This window comes from Cebus imitator, unplaced genomic scaffold (assembly GCF_001604975.1).
Source record: "Cebus imitator isolate Cc_AM_T3 unplaced genomic scaffold, Cebus_imitator-1.0 Scaffold98, whole genome shotgun sequence".
Lineage (NCBI taxonomy): Eukaryota > Metazoa > Chordata > Mammalia > Primates > Cebidae > Cebus > Cebus imitator.
In genome coordinates this window covers 3,925,616-3,935,093 of record NW_016107413.1, presented here as the reverse complement: position 1 = coordinate 3,935,093, position 9,478 = coordinate 3,925,616, and the positions used below count along the sequence as shown (strand labels likewise).

The following is a 9,478-nucleotide window of genomic DNA, read 5'->3' as shown; positions in this document are numbered from 1 at the left end:
AAAGAGCAAAATACATTTTTTAATAATCTTGCACAAGAATGCTCAGGAATCTTGTTCTTTTCTGTAGTTACCTCAGGTAACTACAGAAACTACAAAGTCAAATAGACCTAACTTTAGCCAGGTGAAGTGTGGTTAGAAATGGTTGACTGGCAATTCCCTTACTCTTCTGTAGTTACCTCAGGTAACTACAGAAAAGAATACTCGGTCAGCTGAAGTCTGAACTAAATTTGTTCCATACAAGTTGGTGAGTTTCATTTTTCACTTCTAAGGGGATAAAGGAAAAAGGATGTACATTGTGTTTAAGAACATCCAGAATACTGCCAAAAGTTTGCCGCCCACTTTGGCATTCTGCCTTTATCCTGAAAGATAATATCTTCTCCATTATAAACAGCCTATGTGAGATGAACTGTCAACAAGAGGGAGCTAGAGTGAGAACAGAGAAAAAGAACAGCATCATGCAAGGATAAGTATGAAGCAAATTGACTCATGCTAATTTTCTTATTATGCAAACAGAATTAAAAAGTCAAATAGGCCTAACTTTAGCCAGGTGAAGTGTGCTTAGAAATGGCTGACTGGCAATTCCCTTACTTTTATCAAACAATTGGTGTGTGACTATTGCATCAGCTTGGTCCTTTTATGTTCCTAGATGACTTAAGAAAACTTTATATTTCCAACAGTCTATTTCCAATGACAAAAACTCTGCTGTGTGATTTTAGAAAATCACTAAAATTACCAATGCTTTTGCTAGATCTTTCACAGTTGCAAAAATGAACATTTTGAACAAGGCTCTATTTTTCATGAAAATATTCAACTGAATGCAAGGAAAGTAAGTGCAAAATATCTAGGAAGGCACCAACCAAATCACGCAAGAAGAGATTTTTCTAGACTTCAAAGAAAAAGTATTCAGTGACTCCAAGGTGTTGGGCAAGGGAGGAAGGGGAATAATGAATTCTTTTTCTTTGCCTTATTTTACTTCCTTGTTTGCTGTTTTGCACAAACTCTATAGAATATAAAGACTTGGCCTCTTATGAATAAGACACTTAATAGAGAAGAATGTCAGTTTTTTCAAGCCCTTAAATACCCTTAAAATGTTCTTAGAATTTTACAATTGGATGAAAAAGCATCAAAAACATAGTTTGTATAATTGTATCATTAAAAATATTTTTAATTATTGCTCAAGGAGTTCATTGATGCTGAATACAAAATACCTAAGATGTATTAAGTTTATGAACTAAAGGAAATCTTAGTGGTGATCCAGCCTAAATTCCTTGTTCTACATTTCTGTTTTTGTTTTTTCCAAGCAATGTATCTAGTTTGCTTCATGATTATATTAAAGAAAAAGAGTGGCTTTTTTTTTTCCAGAAATAAGAAATCAATTGTTAAGTTTTTAAAAGGAAAGAAAATTAAGGAAAAAGGGAATTAAAGGATATTGCATAATATAGTGAAAGATATTTACAGGCCATAAAATCATTTCTAGTCAAAGGAGGACATATAGGTTTGTCATTGCCAGGGTACCTTTTGTTTTTCGAAGCATTTTGTGAGATGGACTGAAGTGATTTGCAAAGTGGAAAGATGAGTGTGACCATATGCTCCAATCCTAGTTCCAGCCTGCCCACCAAGCTGGGGATATAGCTTGGATATTTGTCCCTCCCAAACCTCATGTTGAAAATATAATCTCCAGTGTTGGAGGTGGGACCTGTGGGAGGTGTTTGGCACATGGTGGCAGATCCCTAGAAGCTGAGTGAATGCCAGCACCGTGCTTCCTGTAAAACCTGCAAAACCATGAGCCACTTAAACCTCTTTTCTTTATAAATTACCGTGGCTCAGGTATTACATTACAGCAATGCAAAAAAAGCTTAATACATTGGGCATGCTCCAGTAGAGATTAGAGTTCACATGAAACAACAAGTGAGAAACAGGGAGAAAAATGTTAAAAGGTCTATGGTAGGGAAAATTGTGGCTGTTGTCCCATTTACTTTTAGAATTTCTACGTGCGTATGCGTGTGTGTGTGTGTGTGTGTGTGTGTGTGTGTACTAGTAGAAACAGGATAACCAAATCTCTTAGATGGAGATGACTTTATATGTTGTATTACTAAAATAAGTCCAGTTTCCAACATCCGCAATATATACAGTGACAGAAGACAGGGAACTCTCTATTTTGTAGGGTAGTTTATTCACTTTCGTAAATACCAGCCACTGTTCCCAATATTGTTATGAAGGATCTCAACCTGAAAATAAATTCATCTCCCCCACCCATCTTTCACAACAACAAAACAAAAAATTCCCCTTCCAGACATTGTCACATCTGTTAATGACATAGCCATTTTGTCAAACTCAAAAACTTTGTGTTCCTTTGCATTTAAAAATCCTGTTATCAAGTCTTGCTGATTCCAATTTGGACTTAGTAGCATCCATACCTATACAGTTTCATTTACAGAACACAATCACTTCTGCTGTGTATTTATTCATCACACAGAAAAACTCTGATACAATATGGAGGGAGATTGTGTAAGGGCATGAATATTAGGAGGAAACATTGAGGAATATCTTGGAGGCTGGCCACCACAGAAGGTAACAGAAAAGATGACCACTGCCAGTGTTAGGATCATTGGGAAGAGTGATCTTTCTCCATAGGTCTAGAAGAAAAAGTTCTAGAGATAACCCTAACTGTCTTAGTTTAGATCATGTGCTGCTCATCCCTGAACCAATAATTATGACCAGAGAAATGGACTCCCTTAATTAACCAGACTTGAGTCTTGTGCTCTACCTGTGGTTTTTGAGGGCAAATGGTATCATCTCCACCTGAACCACTGGATCAGAAAAGAAGGGAAGATGAACAGAAATACTACGTATATCCTCTATTCTGCCTCACACTTCAACTACTTTCTTCGTCCTCTAAACTTCCTCATATTGCTCTGTTTCTTTGTCTCCCTTTTCAAATGGCACATAGCTGACAAATTAACTTTCCTAAAACTCAGCTTGGACTATATGTTTTCTTTTCTCAAAATCTTCCCTAAATAGGTCCTCACACTTAAAAGATAAGTTCTTAGTCCTTACCGGCATTCACACTTTATAATCTGATCCCAGGTTCTTCTTCTAATCTAATCTACAATTTTGTACTTCCCTTTAAAAATCCAATTTACTCACTTTCTTCCTAAAATGACTTTGTCTGCATGGCCTTGTTCACACTGTTCATACTCTTTATTCACCAAGAATACCTTTTTTCTCTCTTCTTCCCTGTTCAAAGTCCACTCATTCTTTAAGTGCAAGTCAAAGTTTACTTCCATGTAGATTTCTATAGTTATCCCAGCCTGAAGGAACTGCTTTCTCTCCCCTTCACTCCCATGATAATATTTTCTTTGTAACGTTCTTTAACAAATAATGATAAACTGCTCTATTCTATTATGAATTCATATTTCAATAAGTAACACATATTATCTACCCATCCATATCACAAACTTCTTAAAGCCAAGACAATGGCTTATATATATTTACATTCCAAAAGAGGCTTAGCTTGTATTTAATAAACATTTACTTATATAACAGGATAAGATATCAATGTCAGTATACTATGGCACTCACTTTTAAAAAGAAACCTTCAACAAACTAACTTCAATTAAAGTCCATACCAGACAAGAGCTATTCAGCAATTAGAAAGATACTACAATTCTAAAAAGATGTGCACTTTTGACTACATATCTGCAGAAAGTGAGTTGCTACTTTTCAAAATTAATCTAGATTATTGTAACCAACAGTTTTATATATATACTCCTAATTCAAGCTAGCTATCTACAATCATTAGATATATTACATGCTGCTATTTTTCTTTTAAAGGACTTTGTTTGAAATGAAGCACAGTCAGTGCAAATTACTTCTAGGAAACCATTTCTGAGAGAATTTGGCTCTTTACATCTTTGGCCAGAATTCCTTGCATTTTGGCTTCCAGTCTTATTTTGCTTTCCTGGTAGAAATGTGTACTCATAGTATCTTGCTGGCAAGATTGCCTCACCAAAAGGAAATACACACTACTTTCTTCACGAAAGGACAGGAACACTCTCAGGTAGACTATTGGCATGTAGTCTAAGTGAAATGAGCCCACCCATCATTACAACCTTACCAAATATGTAAGACACTTCCAAGTATTGTGGATAAACACTCCTAGGTGTTGTGCATTTATGAAATCATCCGGAAATCACTCTAGAAAGTAATTTAGAACATGCATACAAAATAGTATGCATGTTCTAAGAGAATAATAATAAATGTCATAATTATTGAAGTTTCCTGTGAGTATTTTGTGTGAGTTTGGAAAGCTCAAGAAAGGTTTCAAAATGGATCTAACCAATGGATCACTTAGTAGAGATGAACCATTTAGTAGAGTCCCACAAGAGACAGGACTAACAATGACATATTCTAGGCCAACAGGATAGAAAAAGAGGGCTTACATAGGGGCATAAGAAGTAAAATGAGGTAGGCAATTTGGAAACACACTAGAGAAAAGCTTTAAGATTCTTTATTTTATACTATGGACAATGGAGATTTTTGAGTTTTCAAGAACCAGCAAAATAGTGTTTTAATACCAAATTGAGATGTAATTGTCAGTTTAAAAAATTTTTTTTCCATAAAAAGAATAAAATCACTAAAATAATTTTGAAGAAAAAGATTTTTTGATTGTTTTCAAAAAGATTGAAAATATTCTTTTAGAATAGAAATCACACATAGCTTAGAACAGAATTAATAAAGCTCAAAGTCAAGATCATGAGTAGGAAGTGTAGAATTCAAGCACTTTAGAGGCTGGAGTATAAAAAGGTAATATTACATAACTAAAATAATTCAGCACTTTTATTCACATTTAGTGGTTTTTTCCTGATTATGAAATAACCCAGATATAGCAATCTCACTTCTGGGTATTTGCCCAAAATATTTCCCATTAGTATATCAAAAAGATGTCTGCACTTCCATGTCCATTGCACATTATTCAAAATAGCCAATATATGGAATCCATCTAAGTTTTCATCAGTGGATGAATGGATAAAGAAAACGTGGTATATATACACAATGGAATATTATTTAGCCATAAAAAAAGAATAAAATCCTGACATTTATGACAACATGGATAAACGTGGAAGGCATGCTGCTAAGTGAAATAAGCCAGGCACAGAAAAAAAAAAATATATATATATATATATATGGCATGTTCTCACTTATATGTGGAATCTAAAACAGTTGAACTCAAAGAAACAGTGAGTAGAATGGCAGCTGCCAGAGGCTGCAGAGACAGGAGAATAGAGAGATGATAAGTTAAATGACACAAAGCCTCAATTAGACAACATAAATGTTTTTATTTTTTGAGGTATATGGTACACCATGGTAAATACCATAAATAATAATATAGATTTCAAAATTACTGAGTAAATTTCAAATGTTCTCACAAAAAAATTGTATTTGAGGTGATAGTTTTGTTAATTAGCTTGATTTAATTATTCCACATTGTATTCATAAATCATAACATCACCTCGTACCCCATAAATATGTACAAATATAATTTATCATTGTACAGTTAAAAATATAAATTATACAAAAAATAAAATAACTCATTATTCTTATTTTTAAAACTTTGTTAAAAGTTTTAACTATATAAAATACAACTGGACCAGGGACAGTGGCTCACATCTGCAATCCCAGCACTTTGGGACTCCAGGGTGGGAGGATCTCTTGAGATGAGGAGTTTTAAACCAGTCTGGGCAACATAGTGAGACCCTGTCTACAAAAAAAAAAAAAAATGCTGGAAATGGTGATTCATGCTTATAGTCCTAGCTACTCAGTAGGGTGAGGTAGAAGGATCACTTGAGCCCAGGAGCGTGAGGCTGCAGTAAGCTATGATCACACCACTGCATTACAACATGGGTGATAAAGTGAGACCCTGTCTCTAAAAGTATAAAATAAAATAAAACTGGAAACCTGGTCCAAAGAAAAAATATAATTAAAAATGTAAAAACTATTGTGATACAAAAGTTATATCAAAAATCTTTGCATTGAAATTTAAATACTAAAAAAAAGAAATTTAAATACTTTGATTTTTAGTGAGAATTTTACTCAGAACCTACTTACAGATTCTTTAAACAAGTTTATAGCAAATGTCTAACGAGTGTATCAATTTACAGCAGCTAAGATACAACTTAGAACAGTTTTGCTGCTAGGTGCTAGCATATTAATAACATTAGAAAGTTAAAGCTGACATTAGGATAGAGACAAGAATAGATGTGAAAAAATTAAATTCACCAATTACAGTAGTTCCCTTAAGTACATAAGCAAACAGCTACTTGCATCGATAATTATAGCAAAGTAATTTGCATTCCTAATGACCCTGAATCATGAGGAAAACATAAAATTCAATAGCACTAAATCTATTTAAGAGGACTTAAAGAGATAATTATCATGAATAATTTTTTTAAAAACTTTTGGACAATTATCTAAATAATGCCACAATTATTCTGAATAAATGATAAGATGTGATATCCTAATTAGCTTGAAAAAATTTTACATTACAATAACATTCAAAAACTAAAAAATATGAAAAATTAAGGTAATAATAAAGTAACATAAAATAAATAAAAACTTGCAATTACATTAAAGATCACCGTGGCCCTAATTATTACCTGTAGACACATCTGGAATACAAGAATGCAGGCACAGAAGTTACTTAACAAATTTTTCCCTGCAGCCTGGAGAACTCCTGAGCTTAAGTGATTCTCTCACTTGGTCCTCCCAAAGCGATGGGATTATAAGCAGGAGCCACTGTACCTAGCCAGGATAGGTCTATTAAATAAGACATATATAAAAATATGAACTAGTAGAGAAAAAAATGTATCCATTTGACATTAAAATTAAAAACTCATTATAAAGAATGGAAACCATATAGGAACTGAAAAAGGTTAGTCACATTGTGGAAAGATATTTGCTATATATCATAAACCAAAAGTTCAGGATAGTGTGTACCTCGCAGGGTTGGGATGGTAAGCCAGTTACAATAAGTCAGGGCACTTAGGGGTGCTCTGAACACTGTTTTATTTCTTTTTTTTTTTAATTTATTTTATTGCATTTTAGGTTTTGGGGTACATGTGAAGAACATGCAAGATTGTTGCATAGGTACACACGTGGCAGTGTGATTTGCTGCCTTCCTCCCCATCACCTACATCTGGCATCTCTCCCCTTGCTCTCTCCCCCCAACTCCCCATCCCCCACCTTCCCTCCCCTATTTCCCCCCAACAGACCCCAGCGTGTAGTGGTCCCCTCCCTGTGTCCATGTGTTCTCATTGTTCAACACTCGCCTATGAGTGACAACATGCGGTGTTTGATCTTCTGCTCTTCTGTCAGTTTGCTGAGAATGATGGTTTCCAGGTTCATCCATGTCCCTACAAAGGACACAAACTCGTCTTTTTTGATGGCTGCATAATATTCCATGGTGTATATGTGCCACATTTTCCCTGTCCAGTCTATCATCAATGGGCATTTGGGTTGGTTCCAGGTCTTTGCTATTGTAAACAGTGCTGCAATGAACATTCGTGTGCACGTGTCCTTATAGTAGAACGATTTATAATCCTTTGGATATATACCCAGTAATGGGATTGCTGGGTCAAATAGAATTTCTATTTCTAGATCCTTGAGGAATCGCCACACTGTCTTCCACAATGGTTGAACTAATTTACACTCCCACCAACAGTGTAAAAGTGTTCCTGTTTCTCCACATCCTCTCCAGCATCTGTTGTCTCCAGATTTTTTAATGATCGCCATTCTAACTGGCATGAGATGGTATCTCAATGTAGTTTTGATTTGCATTTCTCTAATGACCAGTGATTATGAGCATTTTTTCATATGTTTGTTGGCCTCATATATGTCTTCTTTTGTAAAGTATCTGTTCATATCCTTTGCCCACTTTTGAATGGGCTTGTTAGTTTTTTTCTTGTAAATCTGTTTTAGTTCTTTGTAAATTCTGGATATCAGCCCTTTGTCAGATGGGTAAACTGCAAAAATATTTTCCCGTTCTGTTGGTTGCCATTTCACTCTAATGACTGTTTCTTTTGCCGTGCAGAAGCTGTGGAGTTTGATTAGGTCCCATTTGTCTATTTTGGATTTTGTTGTCAATGCTTTTGGTGTTTTGGTCATGAAGTCCTTGCCTACGCCTATGTCCTGAATGGTTTTGCCTAGATTTTCTTCTAGGGTTTTTATGGTGTTAGGTCTTATGTTTAAGTCTTTAATCCATCTGGAGTTAATTTTAGTGTAAGGTGTCAGGAAGGGGTCCAGTTTCTGCTTTCTGCACATGGCTAGCCAGTTTTCCCAACACCATTTATTAAACTGGGATCCTTTCCCCATTGCTTGTTTTTGTCTGGTTTGTCAAAGATCAGATGGTTGTAGATATGTTGTGTTGCCTCCGAGACCTCTGTTCTGTTCCATTGGTCTATATCTCTGTTTTGGTACCAGTACCATGCTGTTTTGATTACTGTAGCCTTGTAGTATAGTTTGAAGTCCGGTAGTGTGATGTCTCCCCCTTTGTTCTTTTTGCTTAGAATTGACTTGGCTATGCGAGCTCTCTTTTGGTTCCATATGAAGTTTAAGGTGTTTTTTTCCAGTTCTGTGAAGAAGGTCATTGGTAGCTTGATGGGGATAATGTTGAATCTGTAAATTACTTTGGGCAGTATGACCATTTTCACGATATTGATTCTTCCTAACCATGAACATGGAATGTTTCTCCATCTGTTTGTGTCCTCTCTGATTTCTTTGAGCAGTGGCTTGTAGTTCTCCTTGAAGAGGTCCTTTACGTTCCTTGTTAGTTTTATTCCTAGGTATTTTATTCTCTTTGTGGCAATTGTGAATGGCAGTTCATTCTTGATTTGGCGCTCTTTAAGTCTGTTATTGGTGTATAGGAATGCATGTGATTTTTGCACATTGATTTTATATCCTGAGACTTTGCTGAAATTGCTTCTCAAAAATATGGAATGCTTCACAAATTTGCGTGTCATCCTTGCACAGCGGCCATGCTAATCTTCTCTGTATTGTTCCAATTTTAGTATATGTGCTGCCGAAGCGAGCACTGAACACTGTTTTATTTCTTAAGCTGGGTGTCTGATACATGAGTGTTCATTTTAATTATTATTAATTTAATTGTATATACATATTTCATACACAGTATATATGATATAATTTTATTTTCTAATGAAATAAAAATTCCAGTGACTTTACCAATAAAAGAGGTGTATTGGCTTTCATAATTGAAAGATCCAGTGATAAGAAATTTTCAGCTGTCGTTTGATCCAGAGTCTACCCCTTTGGCTACGGAAGAGGTCATTTTCCTTCAGAGTACATAGACTGAATTGGGAACACATAGACATGATTGTGCCACTTGAAGGACATTTTTCTATGTTTTCCAGTTTTCCTTTTCATAATAAGTATTTTATTTTCTTAGAACTGATTTTTGTGGGGT

The 9,478-nt window shown here is 35.1% G+C and overlaps 1 non-coding gene across 1 annotated transcript; it reads right to left on the bottom strand.

Moving 5' to 3' along the window:
• Positions 1-8,982: 8,982 nt before the first annotated feature.
• LOC119472391 lies at positions 8,983-9,089 on the bottom strand. Its single transcript, XR_005201552.1, has one exon. It is a non-coding gene; the product is annotated as a U6 spliceosomal RNA (small nuclear RNA).
• Between the last annotated feature and the right edge of the window lie 389 nt (positions 9,090-9,478).